General features: G+C 48.0%; 1 protein-coding gene across 1 annotated transcript in view; it reads right to left on the reverse strand.

Annotated features, from left to right (window-relative positions):
* LAMC3 (laminin subunit gamma 3) overlaps nucleotides 1–22,227 on the reverse strand; it is a 713,512-nt gene that overhangs the window by 109,403 nt on the left and 581,882 nt on the right. The gene's annotated exons all lie outside the window — the stretch shown is intronic.

The following is a 22,227-nucleotide window of genomic DNA, read 5'->3' on the forward strand; positions in this document are numbered from 1 at the left end:
CGGGAACCACACCGCTGTTGGGCGGGTCCGCATCATCGCGTAATTGCACTTCAGGAGCGCCATTTTGAAAGTACTCGGTGCCGCTTTTCGGCGCAATCAGGTAGGCTTGACGCTCTAGTCGTCAGAAGGACGCTAGGCGTGTATTTAAGCCACGTAAACGCTAGGCTCTCCCTTGTCAGCTGATTTCTCGACTGTTACATGCGCTGTGCGCGCTGTAGGACCAGAGCTGCTGTGTATTTTTAAACTACCTCGTTTTTCATTTTATTTGGTTTATGTGCATTTTCCCCTGTTTTTAAAACTTGTCTGGCCCTTACCTGCACTCTAACTTACGGGAACCACACCGCTGTTGGGCGGGTCCGCATCATCGCGTAATTGCACTTCAGGAGCGCCATTTTGAAAGTACTCGGTGCCGCTTTTCGGCGCAATCAGGTAGGCTTGACGCTCTAGTCGTCAGAAGGACGCTAGGCGTGTATTTAAGCCAGTCATGCTGACGCGCAGCGGTCACGCGCTGCGGGGACGCCAGATTGACGCCGGAGTTACGCCAGAGTTCAGCCCGTCTGCGCCCGTCCGCGCTGAGTACGCGCTGCAGGACGGGCTGGACCCTGGGTCTCCTGGCGTTTACGCGCCTTCCTCCCGGGGGGATCTATATGCCACCCTTTTATCCCTTAGACCCCCGGCGCTCTGTTGCCATCATCAGCTTAGACCCGAGGCATTGTGCCGCGCCCACTTGTGTCCCTCTTGCAACGCTCCTTTTGCTGGTCCTACTCAGGACCGCAGTCATTCAATCTTTTCTTTGCCGGCCAGTCATACCTCCCATTCCAAACATGGATTTTTGATCAATGCGCGTTCATTGATCAAACATGGGATTGAATTTCACGATTTTGTTAGTTCAAGGAATCCTGACTGGATCTTTGTTACAGAAACGTGGGCCACCGAGTCCTCTGGCCATGATCTGCTTCTGGCCATACCTGAAGGATATACCTTTTTAAGGTTAGATAGAGAACGCTGTAGAGGGGGTGGAATTGCCATTCTTTTTAAATCTACTCTCACATGTACCATAAAACCCTTATCGGTCTCTACGGATCCTTTTGAGGCGCTTTACTTCTGTATTGTGCATACCCCGGTGAGCTCCTTTTCTGGCATACTACTTTATAGGCCCCCTGGGTCTAGAGCTAACTTTTGCTCAGAACTTTTTAGAATTTTGGAACCTTATTTTGGTAGACCCCATCTCACCATTCTGGGCGACATTAATTTTCACTTAGAGGATTTTACTTCGAAAGAGACCTGCTCCCTGCTCAACTCTCTGGAGGCATGTGACTTTGTCCAACGAGTTCTCCTCCCGACTCATAAGGCGGGGCATATCCTTGACGGGATCTTTTCCAACGACCCCAGATTAGGTGTTGGTACCCCGGTCCCGATTACCTGGTCTGACCACTTAGCAGTCCCGCTGTTTTTAGACATCCCCTGCCCCGTTGTCATTGCGGGCTCTGGTAAAAAACAATTCAAAAGGAGCTTCAAAAACTTTACTTCGGAGGCTGTGGCCCCTTTTATTCTCAACGCCCATATTTCAACTCAGCGGAAGGTGGATGAGTCGGCCCAAGAACTCGCTGATGCCATCACCAGAGCCGCTGACGAACTAGCCCCCCCTTCCCTGAAACCTGCAGCTAGACAGAAGCCAACTGCCCCCTGGTTTTCCGCCGATCTGAGGCTTCTTAGACAATCTTGCAGACAGAAGGAACGCAGGTGGCGTAAATCCTGGGATCTCAAGGATAGAGAAGGCTATAAGAGCCTACTACGAGAGTACAAAAAGAGAGTCATTAAGGAGAAACAGGACTACTTTTCCAATTTAACCTGTTCCTTAACATCTTCCAAAGAGCTCTTCAAAATAGTGGACTCTTTGTGCTCTCTCCAGGTCCCCGATCCTGTAGTCGCTTCTCAGGAGCTATGCAATGATATATCAGACTTTTTCTACAAAAAGATAGATGATATCTACATAGCTCTAAAGTCGCAGGGGAACTCGCTTAATGATGAGGATTTCTCCCAAATTACACGTCTGGAAGCCTGGACTACAGAATCCTCTCACTCCCTTGATCATTTCCCTGCCCTTTCGCTAGAGGATCTTAATAGCCTGTTGGACAAAACTAAATCGTCATCTCCACTTGATCCAGTTCCTCTGAAAGTACTGAAGAACTGCAGAGAGATTATTCTTCCTTCGATGCTGGAAGTCATGAATGGAGCATTGGAGCAGGGCATCTTCCCGTCACTTTGGAAGAAAGCCATTGTAAAGCCGCTGCTGAAAAAGACCACCTTGGACCCTGGAGTACTGAAGAACTTTAGACCCATCTCTCTTCTGCCGGCCCCGGCTAAGATGTTGGAGACCCATTTGAATTTCCATCTTTCAAACTTCCTCGATACCTCTGGTTTCTTGGACGGGTCCCAACATGGCTTCAGAAAGATGCATAGCACGGAGTCTGCTCTGACGAAAGTCATGGATAACATCCGCAGAAAAGTGGATTTGGGTCTAACCACCGTACTGGTGCTGCTAGATCTCTCAGCAGCATTCGACACCCTGTCTCCCCTTACTTTAACAACTAGGTTAAGGGAGGCAGGGGTAGAAGGACCGGCACTCAGTCTCCTGAGCTCCTTTCTTCAACAACGAGAGCAGTGTGTCATGCTAGGTGAATACCTCTCCCCTGCTAAGTCTTTGCAATGTGGGGTGCCACAAGGGTCGGCATTGAGTCCGACCCTGTTTAACATCTACGTGGCCCCACTTGCAAGACTAGTAAGATCTCAGGGGATGGAGGTAGTGTCGTATGCCGACGACACGCAGATTATGGTATCCCTGACTCACTCTGTGGGTGAAACCGCTTCTAACTTTAGGGCCTGCATGCAACTTGTTGCAGAGTGGATGATTGCCAACTCCCTAAAGCTGAACGGGGACAAGACAGAGGTCCTGGTCTTTGGCAAGGACCAGGGCATATGGTCAGACGACTGGTGGCCTCCTTCTTTAGGTAGCTGCCCAATACCAACACAATCTGCCAGGAACCTAGGCGTCATCTTTGACACCCAGCTCTCCATGGAGCTTCAGGTCAACAGAACGGTGGCTACCTGTTGGGGAGTCATTAAGACCTTGAAAAGAATCGTACACTACCTGTCCCCACAGGCACGGAAACAGGTGGTGATCGCCCTTGTTGGCTCAAGGCTTGATTACTGCAACTCAGTGTACGCCGGGGCCAACAAGGGTCTGCTCCAGCGCTTGCAGGTTATACAAAACGCGGCAGCGCGGTTTGCTCTCGCTCTGCCCTGGCTGGCCTCTATGACCTCAGCGAGGAAGAACCTTCACTGGCTCCCCATCCCCTCAAGGATCACTTTTAAACTCCTCTGCCTTACATATAAGGCTTTAACTGCAGGTTCGGCTGATGCCCTTGGATCACTACTCTCTAGATACGTTCCGAGTAGATGTCTCCGATCCAGTGAGCTCAATCAACTGGTTGTTCCCAGAGCCAAGAAGGCTAGATGGGGGAGCAGAGCTTTTTCCATACTGGCTCCTCTGATGTGGAATTCACTCCCCCTGGAAATCAAAATACTGCCCTCCCTTGACCTCTTTAGGAAGTCATTGAAAACCTGGCTCTTTATCAATGCATACCAGTAGGCTCTGTTTCTATCTGCTCACAGTCGTTATTTGGACTAGGCGCCTTGACGCCCACTGGGCATAGCTGCGCAATATAAATAATGTTTCATTCATTCATTCATTCATGATCACTGAATTCGACCACAGTAGTGCATTTACTATGACCTAAGTGTACTGAACCTTTCTTTCTGATACATAATTCACCAGTGACTGGTAATACTGACATAACGGGTAAAACTGGTGCGGCTTCGGATTCAACAGTAAGAATCATAAGGCTAGGAAGAGGTCTATGTAACTGGAGCCACTGGGCGCATTTATTTCTTAGCTCTACGAAGGTTTCTTTTACTCCCTCCTTCAGTGGCGGAACGGCCGTCAACACAACCACAAAGGGAGAGACTTCCGGTGGCAGGCTAATTGTCTTAAAGCGCGCCTGTTTTGGCTTAGAACCTTGAGGCTTGTTTGAGGAAGAAGGTACTGTTGGGTTGGTGGAATTCCCATTTGGGTCTTTGGTTTGTGAGTTGTCTGCTTTAGTTAGACCAGTAGATGTTTGTAATGCTGGAGCAGAGCCCACCACATTAGGGGTAGGTAAGGATAAGGGTAAAGCAGGATTGTTCCCTGTTTGGGTCAAGTGTAGTATAGCTGGATCCTTACTAGCTAATGGAGTATTAGCCTTGATGGATGGGTCTTTTACGTGCTTAGTGCAAGGTATATTCTTGGGAAGTGCTTCTTTTGTCCCTTGCGGCTGAGTGGGCCCAACCCCGCTCGTCTTATTAGCACATTTCGAATTTATTAGCGACGTTAGTCTATCAAGTTTAGAAATTAAGGGCTTGATTTGCGCTGCTATTGTAGCTTCAAGGTCCAGTTTTAGATCTATTACCATATTTTCGACCCAACAGGGTATGCCTGATGCAGAGTACGGGGTGGGCGATATCAGGTTGTGATTCCTAGCTTTAGCTTTGGGTTTTTCCTTAGTCTTAGTCTTAGGCGCAACCTTTGTAGGAATAGTGGCCCTTCTCCCTGAGTCGATCAATGCAGGAGCCGCTCCTATGTCAGGTTGCCTATCAGCACTCAGTTCTGGCTTATCAGATAGCTGACAGGCTTCTAAATCTGGAGTGGCCTCAAGGTCAACATAAGACGGATCGGAGTCAGATTGAGTAACTGATAGATGGACAGCGTTCGGGACTGTGAACGTGCCGGCAGTAGTTAGGGGTAGGGGTAGAGAACAATTGTTCGAGGCTTGCTGGGAGGGAGAATTTGCAGTTGCGAGAGAGCCCAAAGACGAGCGCTTAGCGTTCATGAGATCCAAGGAAACTCTTTTTTCCAACAGAATGATACTCTTGTCGATGGTTTCATTTACCCGTGAAATGAAATGATCTATAGGTCCAGTCACTTGTGCTACGGCCATAGCTTTTTTAGTGCTACTTCTGGTTCTATTGCGCATGGTTGACATCTGCGCTGCGGGGCCAAATACAGCAAAGTGGCCCTCAGAAACAGTAAATATTAGGTCTAGTAGCCGGCCACTCTATACTGGAAGAAGGATGAGAATCACAGTGCCGCCTACCTTGCCGATGGATAGGAGGCGGTGATGCAGGGGTTCAGGGCCAGGGCCGTCCTCTGCCGTCCTCGAACGGCCTCAAACGGCCCGCTCTTAGCCCGGTCTTCGCCCGAGGCTGCATCCCGCGCTGCGGGAGAGCAAACAGTGTTTATAGTGTTTGAGAAAGGGCGTGGGGGCGGAGCTCCAGGGAGAGCGGACCGGAAGCTGACCACGGTCTCGCAGGGACACCTGGGTAAGGTAGTCCCTGCACGCTCGCAGCCCTGGGGTTCCCGAGTTCACCCAAAGTCACCCCCACCGGAGGCGGGCAGAGTTAGCACCAGCAAGTGATCCCTCGACGAAGCGGCACCCGTGGAGCGGGTGCGGCGAGCAGCACAGCAGGAAACAAACGGTGAGGTGAGCGCAGATCCACAAGTGCGCTTGGCAGCAAAACGATGTGTCCCAAAGGTCAGGAGCAAGCCCAGGTGATTTTAACTGCCTTCTGATGGGCGGGGGGCGGAGCTCCAGGGAGAGCGGACCGGAAGCTGACCACGGTCTCACAGGGACACCTGGGTAAGGACTCCCTGCACGCTCGCAGCCCTGGGGTTCCCGAGTTCAACCAAAGTCACCCCCACCGGAGGCGGGCAGAGTCAGCACCAGCAAGTGATCCCTCGACGAAGCGGCACCCGCGGAGCGGGTGCGGCGAGCAGCACAGCAGGAAACAAACTGACGTAAATAATTAATTTACCATCTTAATTTCTATGCAGGTAAGTACTTAATCAAAAATAACTCAGATCGGAGAAAGAAGACAGAGTCCGTGGTGTTAGAGTTCTTAGGGGTTTTATTCCTTAAAAAGGAATGGTCATGACCAGGATATCATATTCTGACCACCACAAGGGTGTCAGAAGGGATAGAGCGCTGCATTTTATTGACAGTACATAGCTTATATACTTAATTCATGTCATAGAAAACAGTACAGTAGGCGTAACAGCTGAGAGAAGACAAGATAACAGTATCCACGTGTTACTAGTACGTAATCAGAAGGCGTGGACTAGGCGTGGACTGGAGGGGTGTGCTAGAAACGTCACAGGTAGGTGGTACTAAACAGAAATGTTGCAATGTCAGCAGAAATTTGAAACTCGGATGCGCGCGCAGCGGCATGACGTGTGAATGACGTGAAGCTGGAGGGTGCTGGGGACTTGACATTTGAACTGACGGAAAGAGACAGAAGTCTGGCATGTCAGATCAACTTGTGCCTTTATCATATCTGGTATCTGATGTTTTAGGAACTGAGTTATCTGGGCGGAAAGGTCTCTGGGGCAGAAGCTATTCTATACTGACTATGAATGCGTGTATAAGCGCCTGAGTGTCTGCATGAGAAGCGTGGGGGCCTGGGCCTTCCATGGTAGCATGGTAACGGGAGCTATGAATTACTTGCATAGGACAGCGTGGCCGGCCCTTTGGCTCTGCAGCTGAGGAATGTTTACTTAAACTAGTGGGCAGGAATGCATCTTCGAGGAGCAGATCAGATAATTCGAAGGTTATAGTCAGTCTTGGCAGGCAGCAGGCTGAGCTGAGCGCGATGGGCCGCGCTGGAAGTAAGTCAGAGTTCACGGGTACAGAGGCAGCCTGGGCTGAGGCTTTCGGAGTCAGAAGCTAAGAAAGGCTTGATGGCAGAAATTCAGGGCCTACTCAGTCAGAGCTGAAAACGTGAAAGTACACCACAAAAAGACGTTGGCATGGCATACTTAGGAACGGACCATTCAATCCATTCAGGGTGGGTCTGAAAGAGGACATGTTAACGTTGGACGCAAATGTGTTTGCGTCTTCATAGCTGACACAGGAGGGAAGTTACATGTACTTTAAGCTGATACATGGAATCGGTGGGGTACACGATAGGGAACATAACATGACCAAAATTTATATTTCCTCATTCCCTCCTTGTTCCCTACGGACCCTTCATGAAATCTCGATCCTCATGAATCGATCAGTTTGTTCTTGCAACATCATTTGCTCATCTTTCTTTCTTTGACGGTTTGAGAGGAAACTAGAATGTTCAATGCATGATGTGGCACATAGTCCACAAATCGCTGGCCCACACTGTAGACACAGGCAGCAACTGAATACTAGGACTAGACCAGCGCCTAGGAAGGATAGGATCTTCCATCCCCAAGCAGTTAACGTTGTCCAGAACCAACCGGACCAAGTCCATGTGCCTGGATTCTGATGTATTTGATTTGCAATTTTATGGAGACGTGTGATAGCTTGATATACGGATGGGGCGTTTTGTGGAATGAAAACACAGCAACTTGACCCGATGACCTTACAAGCTCCACCTCGATCTGCCAAGATGACGTCAATAACAAGACGATTCTGAAGGACAACAACCCGCATAGCGGACTGCTCTTCGGTTAAGTTACCTAGGGCGGAGGCAGTTTCATTCACTACTGCTTCAAGCGTTCTAGTTAATCTACGTATTAGTTTACTATTTTGAACAGGTCCTAAAAAGAAAAAGAATCCTTTATTAAAATCGGTGTACTGTTCCCATGCCGTTTCTGTGTAGTCGACAAATGGGATATCTCTTCTGAGTCTATTCTTTACTAGATTTGTATTTCTGTGGTAATCAGGAGGAGCTAGGAAAACAGGTGGCAGAAGGAATGCAATGTAACAGGTACCATCCCAATCTGGAGGTAAACGTATGTATGCGGTATGACCACAAACAAAATAGGAATGACGGATAGCTTTAAAGGACGATTTACCATGATCACTGAATTCGACCACAGTAGTGCATTTACTATGACCTAAGTGTACTGAACCTTTCTTTCTGATACATAATTCACCAGTGACTGGTAATACTGACATAACGGGTAAAACTGGTGCGGCTTCGGATTCAACAGTAAGAATCATAAGGCTAATTGTGTAATTACCTAATCCATATACTTCATTTTCTAGATCACTTCCTATTCTAGTGGGGAGGCCCTCCTTATCAGGGTAACAGACGTCGAGTAGGACCAAGTTCAAGTTTCCCCAAACCCAGCCCCCATCGAAAACAGCAATATCAGGATCTAAGGAATTAATTATTTTAAACCATGCACCACAGGAGCCATTGTGAGTGAACGGGTACGGAAAGAGGGGCAGAGCTCCCTTGTAATTCTGGTAGGGAGGGAGTCGGCCACATATCCAGCAGTCTGTAGCATTGTTAGTCTGATGGGAATGATGTAGCATACTAATGAAAGTGTTGTTGCGCAGCGCAAGTCTGTAAGAGAGTTCATGTGGAGGTAACTTGCTAAAAGAATGTTCAGCAGAGACATTGTAAGCAGATTGTTCACGCTTGAAAATAGGGTAGTAGATAGGGAGAAGTATACTCGCAACTATTATCAGAAGACTTAGAAAAAACATTATTAACAATGTCACTATACAGTGACTACGCAGTGATTTGCAGTATGTACGCTTCTTGACTTCTCTCTCTCTCTCTCTATCTCGATCTAGGGGATACATGTCAGAAACTATTTAACCGATTCACCTAGGGGAGGACTTAAACAATTAAACTGTCTGACTTGCTAGATCGGAGTTTAAGTCTATATTCCTCTTGGGGAGTTTTCTCTCGTTCGGAAGTCTTAAAGTCACTGGGCTCGATACAGTCTTTGGAAGGGGTGGATGAGCCTGGGTCGGATTTCAGTTCATTACACAGCTTAACATGGCTCATGTGGACCCACCCCTTCCTGCCCTCAACCTTCACCGCTGTCCTTGTGGTAAGTAGAACGGTCTTCGGCGATTTCCAGCGGGGCTCCAACGGACTTTTCCGGTCGAAGTTCCTTATAAGGATCAGATCACCTGGACGGACGTCATGTGGCTTTACATCAGTGTTGTCAGGGAAGGCTGCGGCAACCTGTGAACGACATGATTGGAGTGCAGACATCAAGGAGGCAAGGTAATCTGTCAACATATTACAATCAACATCAGTGATTTTCTTTGGAATGGGCGTCCCCCACATATTCGGTGGTCTGCCAAAAACCACTTCGTACGGGGATAGTCCTGATCTCGAATGGGCAACCATCCTCATATAGAACAGTGCCACTGGCAGGGCGACTATCCAGTCGACCCCTTTCTCCTGACATATTTTTGCAAGGCGGATCTTTAGTGTCTGGTTATGCCTTTCTACAAGGCCTGCAGCTTCGGGATGTCGGACACAATGGAATTTCCACTGATATCCTAGCAGTAAAGAAACCTCTTTCATTAATTCGGATGAGAATGGCTGACCGTTATCTGAGTACACGACACGAGGCAAGCCGTACCGTGGGAAGAATTCACGAACCAACTGCCTGGCAGTGGTCGGAGCAGTGTAATCTGGGACTGGGTAGGCTTCGGTCCAACGGGAAAGTGCACAAACAACTACAAGGACATATTTAAATCCTCGGCAACCGTTCATCTGGATATAATCCATCTGGAGGACTTCAAAAGGATGATCGGGAGGATGAAATCCACCTTGCTCTACAGGGACGCTTTTACCTGGATTAAACTGACAACAGATCATGCAAGTACGCACTTTCTGTTTTGCGGCTGCTCATAAGTGTTTATTGCTCCAGAGATTTTGTAAACTGTCTAACATCGCCTTTTCTCCCAGATGTGCTGGACTATGTGCTGTATTTATTATGACTTGAACCATAGAGTCAGGGAGAAACCATGTAGATTTTCCCTTCGTCATCCAACCTTGCTCTGTCTGGATCCCTCCTAGTTCAGTCCACTTCTTTATTTCATCTGCAGTAGCATGTGTCTGAATATCGATTACATCTAGAGCGGGATCCTTAACTGCCATACACTTTGTCGGTACTATTGTCTTTGTCACATCAGTTGTCTGGGTGTGAGTCAGTGCTGTATGTTTTGCTGTCTGGTCTGCCAGGTCATTACCCTGGGAAACAGAATCTGTGACTTTAGTATGTGCTTTACATTTCATAACAGATATGCCTGAAGGCAGATGTATTGCTTCTAACAATGCTTGAATGAGGGGACCGTGTTGGATCTTGGCACCATGGGAGGTCAAGAAACCTCTTTCTTGCCATAACATGCCGAAGTCGTGTACGACTCCGAACGCATAACGGGAATCAGTATATATGTTGACATTTCTGTTCTTGGCTAGTGTACAGGCTCGGGTCAGAGCAATAAGCTCTGCCGCTTGAGCAGACAGTGTGTCAATACGGTGTGTTTCTTTAACTTCAGTTTCAGTGGTCACTGCATACGCGGCCACTAATTCTCCTGTATTTGTTCTCATGCATGAACCGTCCACGTAAAGTGTCAGGTCTGGATTTGTCAGTGGAACATCTGTTAAATCTCGTCTGGGCTTTGTTACTGCATTAATGATCTCTATACAATCATGCGGGGCTGGATCTGTCATAATTGAGGGTAACAGTGTTGCGGGGTTCAGAATGCTGCAGCGTCTGATTTCTATGTGTGGCTGGAATAGCGTCAATTCGTAACCTGTCAGTCGTGCTATAGTCAAGTGCTGAGTCTGGGTTCTGTTTAACAGAACCTCTACAGAGTGTGGAACTTGTACTGTTAATTGATGGCCTAAAACAATTGAATCACTCTGTCTTATTGCTAACGCTGTTGCTGCTACTGACTTCAAGCACGCAGGGAGTGCCTGGGCTACTGAATCCAATGTACTTGAAAAATAAGCGCAAGGCTTATGTGAACCTGCTTGATCTTGAGTGAGGACAGACAACGCTGTACCGTCACGTTCTGTAACAAAAAGTGTAAACGGTTTGCTGTAACATGGTGTCGCTAAAACTGGTGCTTGACATAATGCTTTCTTTAATTCCTCAAAGGCTTGTGTATGTTCCTGTGTCCAGGGGAGGGCAGTCGAAGTTGCTACCTCCTGCGTCGTTAACTGGATGAGTGGTTTAGCCAGAAATGCATATTGAGGAATCCATTGTCTGCAGTACGAGGTGAGGCCTATGAAGGCCCGCACTTCCTTTTGTGTCTGGGGTTGTGGCATATTTACAATTAACTGAATGCGATCGGGAGTGAGCTGTCTCCCCACTTTGGACAGCAAGTGACCCAAGTACACAACTTGCTGAACACAGAATTGTGGCTTCGAGGGAGACACCTTGTGTCCCTTGTCAGCCAGGAAGTGTAAAACTGTCAGTGATGCTTGTTCGCATTCGGGTTCACTTCGTGCGGTGATCAGCAGATCATCGACGTATTGCAGTAAAGCGGTGTTAACTGGCATTTGAATACAATCTAATTGTCTTTTCAGTGCTTGACTATAGATGCTGGGGCTTTCTGTGAATCCTTGAGGAGCGCGGGAAAATTTGAAGCTTCGTCCATTTAAACTGAATCCGAAGAGATATTGGCTTTCTGGGTCAATAGGTACACTAAAGAAGGCGTTCTTGAGGTCAATTACAGTAAAGAACGTTGCTTCCGAATCAATAGCAGTCAATAAGGAACAGATATCGGGGACCACAGGGTACTGTGGTACAATGCATTTATTCAGCTCTCTTAGATCAATCACCAGTCGATATACTGGCGGTGCATTGGGGTCAGTACGTTTAAGAATCGGAATGATCGGTGAATTGCAGATATTGGAGTTGGTCTCTACGACCACTCCTTGGGCAATGAGCTCCTCAATCATTTCCAGTAAAGCCACTACAGCATCGGGTGGTAACTTGTATTGTCTGATTCTGGGTAAAACAACACCTGCCTTGAGTGTAACACGGTATGGGGTGATATGCATACAACCTACATCAGTTGGGCCTTTTGCCCACAGGTGATCTGGCACATTTTTCAATCTGACATCGAATTCTCGCAAAACATAATGACCCTTGAAATCCCTCAGAAAGAGTCTAACCCCCTCCGGGGAACAGCATATTATAGCTCCTAGAGCCTTCAATGTTTTAATTCCTAACAGATTTTCTGGACATGATTTCGTAAGTAACAAGTCTGTAACTCGTGATAATGGACCCACAGCCAAGGGTACTGGTTCTGACACTTCATTTACAATGGGCTGTCCTGAAAAACCAAGGGAAACATTCTGTAAGCCTGAGAGGGGTGCCCCTGGGACTTCATTGTGACTGATTGTTGTGCGGCTTGCCCCTGTGTCAATTAAAAACTTTCTGTCTTTTCCCAATACTTGACTGTGTACATAAGGACCTTCTTGATCTACAGGAATTTCAATAAGAGGCAAGCCAAATTCCCTCTCCAGGCTGTTTCATGTGTATCGTTGATACTCAGGGTAAGCAGATTGGGCATACTGGTACATCTGTTGGGAAACTTGTTGAGTCGCGGCAGTGGGCTGTGGTACTGCTACTGTCTGTGCTGTGTGCGATGAAGCATGCGTAGGCTGTGTATTCTGCATGGGCTGTACACTCTGTGAAGTCTGTTGCTGAACCTGATCTTGTCTAGGTGGATGCGGTCTCTCTTTAGTTTTACCTGTTGCTATGTTATGTTTCAGGACTGGGCATTCATGTACGTAATGACCTGGCTGCTTGCAATAATTACATGTCCCTTTAACGGGAGCTGTAGCGTGACTTGTCTGGGTCCCACCCTTTCTCTGACCGTCGGCTGGGACCGTCTGGGCTACTAACATTTTCATCTTCGTGTCTTTCATGCGTTTCTGTTCCTGATCTTGTTCTTCTCTAATTCTGTTCTGATGATATTGGAGCATCTGTAACATCTGGGATGGCGTATTTGCCTGCCATGTACTTTCAACCTTGTATACACGGTTCTTAACTAATGGTAGGGAGTTCTCGACTAATTTTGATACAAAAAGATGCGGATATGACTCGCTACTTGGTTTGAGGCCACTATTAATAATGAAACATTTCTCGAATCTTGAATAGAAGTCACTAGTATCTTCATCATGTTTCTGTCTACAGGACGAGATGGCGTCCCAGTCTTCCTTTATAGTTGTCAATAATCTTGGCAAGACCTGTACTATCAAACCGGGTAATGCTTTAGTTTTGTCCCCAAGGCCTACCCCTGGGACACGTTTACTCTCTTCGTCTTCTATTTCTGCCCATGCAATCTTTTTGTCCCCAACCTCCCATTCCTTTTCCTTTAATTTCTCATAGATGCCCGTGGGCAACAGTACCTTCAACATTTTCATGATATCCTCATATGTGTAATCCCCCATCAGTAGCATGTCTTTAAGCTCTTGGTGAAAACCTGCAGGGTCTTTATCATGACACGGGACTAGTTTCTTCATTTCTAACAGCTCTAATTTAGTCAGCGGCGTGTGTACATACACACGTTTCAAGATATTGTCCGCACCCATAACTGGGTGTACTTCTCGTAAGGGGTTCTGACTTTCAATGCCACTCAGGCGTTGCATGTGATACATTTTCCTTTCTGGGGGCGGAGCGGGAGCATATTCAGAGCTTACAAAAGTGTTGTATTTATGTCGTTGTTCTAGAATTATTTGTATTAACTTGGTACTTAGGCCTCTCCACCTATCCATGAGTAGTGCTTCTAATATTTCGTGTAAGGGACCTGGATCGGAATGTTCGTTTCTATATTTCGTGAGGAGGTGCTGAATCATGTATACACCTGCTAATTTCTGCTCGTCTGGGGAGAGGTTCAGAAATGTCTGCGCTAATGTATCATCATTATACATGTCTGGATTTTCGGCCCATAGTATGGCGGACCGGGCTAGTTCTTGTTCATCCATAGAATTGAGTACGTGGTACCCCATTCTCTCTCGGAGCCTTTTATCAGTTTCCTGGAACTGATGTTCGGAAGAATTCGGATTGGTTAAAGCAGAGAGAAAAACTCTCTTGCTTTCTGGACGAATGCCCTTCCTAAGGTAAGTTCCCTTACCTACATACGCTATCGTGTCTGTAGTCCTTTCTGGTTCTTCAAGTTCCTCTTCCTCCTCGGAGGAAGCCTTTTCTTTCTCTTTTTGGTGCATTTCTATCACTGTTTTTCTAATTTTCTTGTACATACTGGCTATGCAAGCCCCCTTGTCATGTTTTCCTTCAGATATATTTTGACCCCACTTGTTTAATGCATCTAATTCACTCTGATCTGTCCCAGGCCTGTCTCGTTCTCTTATTAGACAATTTATGAAAAATCGTAGTATCTGTGCTTAAACGTCAACTTTCTGACGCTCCATGGCATCCTTAATACTGTCAGGATCTTTCCCGGTCTGAATAAACTCATATATTCTATCTAGGCGCTCCTTCATTCCTGCATAGCACAGCAGGAAATCAGTAGCAGATCTTAACCGTAGTGATGCCAACACCATTATATCGTCTTTACCAGGCACTGGATCATATCTGCAAACTGAAAGATTTTCTTTAAGTGCGTCAAGGCGGGGTGACTTGAACACAAAAGGATTCCGGAGATCCGCGAGCTGTAACCTGCGTGTTAACGGTGGTGTTTGAAGACCCCCTGCCGCACCCCCTGAGGCGGAAGCTTGGGCATTATCTCTTCGCGGAGTCTGTACCTGAACTTGAATTTGTCTTTTAATAGGATCAGGTAGAAGTTGTTTCGGTAGATCAACTTTAAGTGCAGGAAGTGGTGGGGCTGGTGGAACAGGGGAAACCTGTCGTGGTACTGGCGGAATATGATCTTGGGGCGGGTTACCACCCCCTTCCCTGTCAGTAGGCAGGGCACGAACAGGCAGATTGGTGTAAGCGGGTGCTACATCTTCTAGATAAGAATTCAGGAATATATCTTTAGTGGTCTTATGCATAACTTTAGTTGGAACTAATGGTGGCGGCAGATTTTTTGGTATTTCTGAACTGGCCTCAGGTGAACCCTCGGCCACGAGATACATACCGTTTACGAGATTGTTTCGTGCACGGTCTACTTGTTCTATTTTTACTCGGATCCCCTCAGTAACTAATTCGTTTTCTTGGGCTTTTTCTGATTCTTTAAGTCTATCTTCTCTACGTAGTGCTTTCTCAGCACGCTTATGTGATTCCTTACGCCAAAATTCGATGGCGTCTTTCTGAGATTGTCTGGCTTTCTTCTTCCATAATGCTTCTTCTACCTTCATGATGCACTCGGCATCCCATGTTCCGGTAACGGGCCATCTGTGTCTTTCGTCTAGATGTTTAGTATAGTCGGCCCACAAATCTAGATATAATATGGCATCTATGCCATGCTTATGGTACATAAAGTTACCTGGAGTGTCCCTAGGGGGGATAGGAATTTCTTCCTCTAGTATCCCTTTCCTAGTTCCTATCTGCTTTAACTTGTTGAAAAACGGCATTTTGCTTACTTGGTACTGAATGCTCAATCCTTGCTTACTTAATACTGGGTACAGCTAGTCATACAAGAACACAATAATACACAGTAAAACAGTCACTCATACAGCGACATTAATCACATGGAAAGACATTTAAAGGCACGTATAACTACCCCCCTATACTGGATGTACTGCTAAACAGTACAGATACACTGCTGAGCACAGTGCAAGAACTGTAATCATCGGATATACTGCTAAACAGTATAGATACACTGTCTAAAACAGTGCAGACCGGACTTGTGTACCCAAACCCGTCTAGATACGTCCCAGCAATGGTACTCACCGGGAAGCACGGAAAACAGAAGGCCTCGGAAAACTCGACTGGACTCGACTCGACACTTCGGAAAACTTCGGAAAACTTCGGGAAAACCTGGTGGGCCTCTTGACACCTCGGACCTTGCTTCTTTCGGCTAGGCTCTGGTCGGGATCCTCCGTACTCCTCACCGCCTCGTCTGGGTACTGATCGCAGTCCTCGTCACCTCCGTGGGCCAGAGGGAGATGCAGGAAATCCTGCCGGTACGCGTAGTTTCCGTCTAACTGATGGCAGGGGACTGAGCTTGCAACGCACCAACCGGCGCGTGAGGTGGGGGAGGGGTCCCTATTCGGGCGCCAAAATGACGTAAATAATTAATTTACCATCTTAATTTCTATGCAGGTAAGTACTTAATCAAAAATAACTCAGATCGGAGAAAGAAGACAGAGTCCGTGGTGTTAGAGTTCTTAGGGGTTTTATTCCTTAAAAAGGAATGGTCATGACCAGGATATCATATTCTGACCACCACAAGGGTGTCAGAAGGGATAGAGCGCTGCATTTTATTGACAGTACATAGCTTATATACTTAATTCATGTCATAGAAAACAGTACAGTAGGCGTAACAGCTGAGAGAAGACAAGATAACAGTATCCACGTGTTACTAGTACGTAATCAGAAGGCGTGGACTAGGCGTGGACTGGAGGGGTGTGCTAGAAACGTCACAGGTAGGTGGTACTAAACAGAAATGTTGCAATGTCAGCAGAAATTGGAAACTTGGATGCGCGCGCAGCGGCATGACGTGTGAATGACGTGAAGCTGGAGGGTGCTGGGGACTTGACATTTGAACTGACGGAAAGAGACAGAAGTCTGGCATGTCAGATCAACTTGTGCCTTTATCATATCTGGTATCTGATGTTTTAGGAACTGAGTTATCTGGGCGGAAAGGTCTCTGGGGCAGAAGCTATTCTATACTGACTATGAATGCGTGTATAAGCGCCTGAGTGTCTGCATGAGAAGCGTGGGGGCCTGGGCCTTCCATGGTAGCATGGTAACGGGAGCTATGAATTACTTGCATAGGACAGCGTGGCCGGCCCTTTGGCTCTGCAGCTGAGGAATGTTTACTTAAACTAGTGGGCAGGAATGCATCTTCGAGGAGCAGATCAGATAATTCGAAGGTTATAGTCAGTCTTGGCAGGCAGCAGGCTGAGCTGAGCGCGATGGGCCGCGCTGGAAGTAAGTCAGAGTTCACGGGTACAGAGGCAGCCTGGGCTGAGGCTTTCGGAGTCAGAAGCTAAGAAAGGCTTGATGGCAGAAATTCAGGGCCTACTCAGTCAGAGCTGAAAACGTGAAAGTACACCACAAAAAGACGTTGGCATGGCATACTTAGGAATGGACTATTCAATCTATTCAGGGTGGGTCTGAAAGAGGACATGTTAACGTTGGACGCAAATGTGTTTGCGTCTTCATAGCTGACACAGGAGGGAAGTTACATGTACTTTAAGCTGATACATGGAATCGGTGGGGTACACGATAGGGAACATAACATGACCAAAATTTATATTTCCTCAAAACGGTGAGGTGAGCGCAGATCCACAAGTGCGCTTGGCAGCAAAACGATGTGTCCCAAAGGTCAGGAGCAAGCCCAGGTGATTTTAACTGCCTTCTGATGGGCGGGGGCGGAGCTCCAGGGAGAGCGGACCGGAAGCTGACCACGGTCTCGCAGGGACACCTGGGTAAGGTAGTCCCTGCACGCTCGCAGCCCTGGGGTTCCCGAGTTCACCCAAAGTCACCCCCACCGGAGGCGGGCAGAGTCAGCACCAGCAAGTGATCCCTCGACGAAGCGGCACCCGCAGAGCGGGTGCGGCGAGCAGCACAGCAGGAAACAAACGGTGAGGTGAGCGCAGATCCACAAGTGCGCTTGGCAGCAAAACGATGTGTCCCAGCTCACAGTCCCTGGCCCCCTCACACCCCCTTCCCCCATACACCTCTTCTGTTACAGATACTGTCCCCAGTACCAATCAATCAATCAATCAATCATTTGTTAAGCATGGCTACTCACCCGTAAGGGTCTCAAAGTGCTGGGGGGGGGGAGCGGGGGTGCAGGATCCACTCCATCAAGGAGGGGGTCTGTCGAAGAGCCAGGTTTTTATGTTTATTGTGAAGATGGGGGGCAATGGTATCTCGCTGATGTGTAGCGGAAGGTCGCTCCGGGCTCTGGCCGCACAGAAGGAGAAGGAGCGGCCTCCCGATCTGGTCTTTCTGGTGCGGGGGACCTAGGCGTAGGAGAGCTGCGTTGATCGTAGGGTCCTTTGGGGTGCGTGGAAGTTGAGTCGGCTGTTCAGGTATGCTGGTCCGGTGTCGTGGAGGGCCTTGTGAGCGTGGGTGAGCATCTTGAAGGTGACTCTAGCTTCATGTTCCAGGCGTCGGGGTTTGGGCCCATGACGGGTACTTCTGTTTTGTTGGTGTTTAGTTGTAGGCAGCTGTTTTTCATCCATTTGGCGACAGTTCCACCCCCTTCACTCATACACCTCATATGTTTCAGCTCAACCTGCATACTCCCTTCACCCATACACCTAATATGTTACAGCTCACAGCCCCTGGTCCCCTCTCACACTCCCTTCATCCATATACCTAATCAGTTATAGCTCACAGTCCCAAGTAGCAACCCCTCACACCCCCTTCACCCATACACCTCATCTGTTACAGCTCACAGTCCCTGGCCCTACCCCCTCACACTTTCTTCACCCATACACCTCTCCTATCATAGCTCACAGTCCCTTGCACCAACCCTCAAACTCCCTTCACCCATACACTTCACCTGATTCAGCTCACAGCCACTGGCCTCCCTCACAACCCCTCACAACCCCTTCACCCATACACCTCATCTGTTACAGCTCACAGTCCCTGGCCCTACCCCCTCACACTCCCTTCACCCATACACCTCATCTGCAATAGCTCACTATCCCTGGTCCTACCCCCTCACCCTTCCTATCTCAACTCACAGCCCCTAGCACAAACCCCTCACATTACCTTCACCCATACACCTCACCTGTTACAGCTCACAGTCCCTGGCCCCCTCACGCTCCCTTCATCCATATACCTCTCCTGTTGCAACTCCCAGAACCTGCCCCCCTTCACACCTCTTTCACCCATACACCTCACCTGTTACAGCACACAGTCCCTTGTACCAACCCTCACACTCCCTTCACCCATACACCTCACCTGATACAGCTCACAACCCCTGCCCCCCTCACACTCCCTTCACCCATACATCTCATCTGAAATAGCTCACTATTCCTGGCCCTACCCCCTCACACTTCCTATCTCAACTCACAGTCCCTAGCACAAACCCCTCACATTCCCTTCACCCATACACCTCACCTGTTACAGCTCACAGTTCCTGGCCACCTAACGCTCCCTTCATCCATATACCTCACCTGTTGCAACTCCCGGAACCTGCGCCCTATTACACCTCCTTCACCGATACACCTCACCTGTTACAGTTCACAGTCCGTAGTTGTAGAAAGCTGGCTCTGTATATACTATACCAAAGTGAGGTATAGTGCGCACAGTCCAGTGGTACCCCAAAGGTAGGCAGAGGTAAAAGTAGATAGCACCTTGCTCCTTATTTGTGGTAGTGCGGTCGAGCAGTAAGGTTTTATCAGATGGTTGTTTAAGCATTTGTTGTACACAATCAATCAGCAAATGATGTCACAGACTCAAAGACTGAACTTAGACCAACTTTGTAAAAAAATATTGTTCAGTTATTTTATTTCTAGAACCAAGTCAAGTCTGGCACAGGTAAGTGAAATAAATGCTTTGCAAAATATTAGGCAGTGTTTACAAGTGAATATAAGTTCAAATACAGTTGTTTGAAATACAGGTAGGTCAAGGAATTGAAATACTGTACAGATTACTTTTTAGATTACTTTTTTAGTTACGTTTTGTGCTCAGTGTGATGTGCCTAGATACCACACTGGGACATTTCCTAGAGAAAAGGTAAGACAATTAATTTTGCACAATACTTACATTTTAGGTTTCCATACACATCAACTCCACACTTAGACCATTTTTCAGAGAAAAACAGTCAATGGATTCCTATGGAGAGCAATGAAGTTATCGGTTACCAGGTAAATACTCGGTCTTTGGGGTTTAGTTTCTGGGGGTAGAACAAGGGTTCCTCCAGGGTCTAGGATGCACTCACAAAACACCCTCAGCGACACTAGGGTGGCCGAGTGCAGAGTGCTGAGGCCCAATGTTTTCCGTTTCCGCTATTTGTGATCGCGCAAGGCAGAGCCAGAGCCAAAGCTTTTGCAGCTGAGGCGGAGACGCTGCATCCAGCTCCCAGCCCTCCGACACCGGGATACTCAGCGATAGTCTGCTACTCTTTACCGCCGCTGGCACATTGCCGCAACATCAGGCACCGCATCATCGCATCACGCGACCACCCCCTCCTTCTGCCATGAGGCCCGGTAAGATTACAGCCAACAAACTACTGTGCGGCCGCGGGTTGTGGCGGAGGGTGCGGGAGTGCGATGAGGCGTGGTGTGGTGGGGGCATGACTGGCGCGGTTGTTCGGTGTGGCTGTGGCTGCAGTGCTGCACGGATTGCGTGCTGCGTGCTGAGGGGGCCTTAACTGCTCCTTACTTGCTTGCCTCCTTGTTGGTCCCCACAACGACCACGACACCCGCTCTGCTGGCAACTTGCCCTCTCCGCTTCTCGCTTTCTTGTCTCCCCTTTCTCTCCATCTCTCCATCTCTCCCCATCTTCCTGTCTCTGTGCCCGTTTTTGCTCATTGCGGTGCTCATGACTCTGGTGGGCCTTGAGTTGGAGAGGGGGGTAGCGGTAGCGGTGGGTGGGTGGGGGCTGCAGTGCAGGGGTAGGTGTGGTGTAGTGGCCTGAACCTCAGTGCTCCAGACATAGGCTCCACAACTACAAAGACCGGCGGCTCTGAGGGTAAAGACAAATTGATCCAACCATTGCAGCTTTGGATCATAGAGTGCAGAGAGCAGGCGAACACCGTTCCCCATCCAGCTCGTCCACCCGTGCCCCTGCCCCAGTCTGTTCAGTTGGCCAGCAAAGGAGAAGGGAAAGAAGTGAAATACTTGCCCGCCTTTGACCCCTCTGGACACAATGAAGGGTAAAAGAACGGGGTTTAAGAAGAAAAAGAGAAATTCTTTGCAATTAAAAGAGGGACAAAGGATAACAAAGGACAACAAAGGACAACACAAAATTTTAAAAAAGGGGATAATAAAGGACAGCAAAAAAGTCAGCGAAAGACATCAAGACAGACAACAGCCCCTGCAACAATCAAGGATTGAGAAGGATTGAGAAGGCAAAGGGAGACCTAAGTAAAAAAACAAAAAAAACAGGAACGCTATATCAGAAAAGTAGCCCCCATAAAAGCCAAGACAGCTAATCCAGCTAAATCAGTTCATAACATCTCGCACGCAACAATGCGGTCAGGGAAATCAAGGCAGCAGGCTGCAGTAAACCCTGCCAAAAGAACGAGGAGGACTACCAAGAAGACACCAAAAAAGGGAGGTGCCGAAGCTCATGCAAACACAAAGGGCGAAGTCTTCAACCTGATTTATCCACTCATCACCAGCCCACAGCCCTCATCAAATGGTTTGGCTAGTAGTGCAAGCAGTGATCCCATCTTGCCCAAGTCAAGTTACCAGCCTAAAATAGACACAAACTTTTCATTTATAAGGGAGGCTGGGCCTGTACTGTGCTTAAATAGTAGCAAAGTAACTAATCTTCCCAATCCACTTCAACCTTTCAAGGCCCACCAAATGGAACACTAGTCGGCACAACAGCAGCAGTGTCAGCAGCTGAAGCCAGACTGCAGGGACTGCGGAGACTCATTAGTCTCCGGCAAAAGCTGTGGTAGCAGCGAAACAACCTTAACAGAGGCATCAGACATGACAGATGCAAACAAAGAGGCAAAGACCCAAGGAATCGAGGCAAACGAGTATCTAAGACACAATGACTTGAGTCAATTGGAGGTAGACCTACCCAAAAACATCGGCATATCTAATGAGAGTGGGCACGACACGCTTGGACTGCCCGTGAGCTGGGCAGGAACAACTAAAGAGGAAGGAATAGAAGGAAAGAAGAAAGAAAGAAGGGAAAGTACCAACAACTGCATCCCCGATGGCCATACCAAGGATGGATCCCTGGTCAAAACGCCATCACATCTATTGGGAGAAGAGGAGAAAGATTCAGAAGAACATATGCATTATCCCAAAATTAAGACCAATACCTTCCAAATGGGGTACAGCTCTCCCTGGATCCTTACAGCAACCTAGTACTCCGCCAAAGGCCAAAGTGGAAGATAGCTCGAAAGACAATCTTATTTCCTGGGACACTCTTGGCCAGGAGATACTCGAGAAACTTGAGACGCTTGAGACATGTGAGCATAAGGAGGTGATCACGGCTAATGTGGGTAAAGCAGACAGCAAAGACTCCCACAACATGACAACAAACACTGAAGCCGGAAAAGTACCACCAACACTCCACTCAATAGCGCAAGACGAGTTTGCACAATTAACCTTGGACAACTT

Source organism: Lissotriton vulgaris, chromosome 5 (assembly GCF_964263255.1).
Source record: "Lissotriton vulgaris chromosome 5, aLisVul1.2, whole genome shotgun sequence".
NCBI lineage: Eukaryota > Metazoa > Chordata > Amphibia > Caudata > Salamandridae > Lissotriton > Lissotriton vulgaris.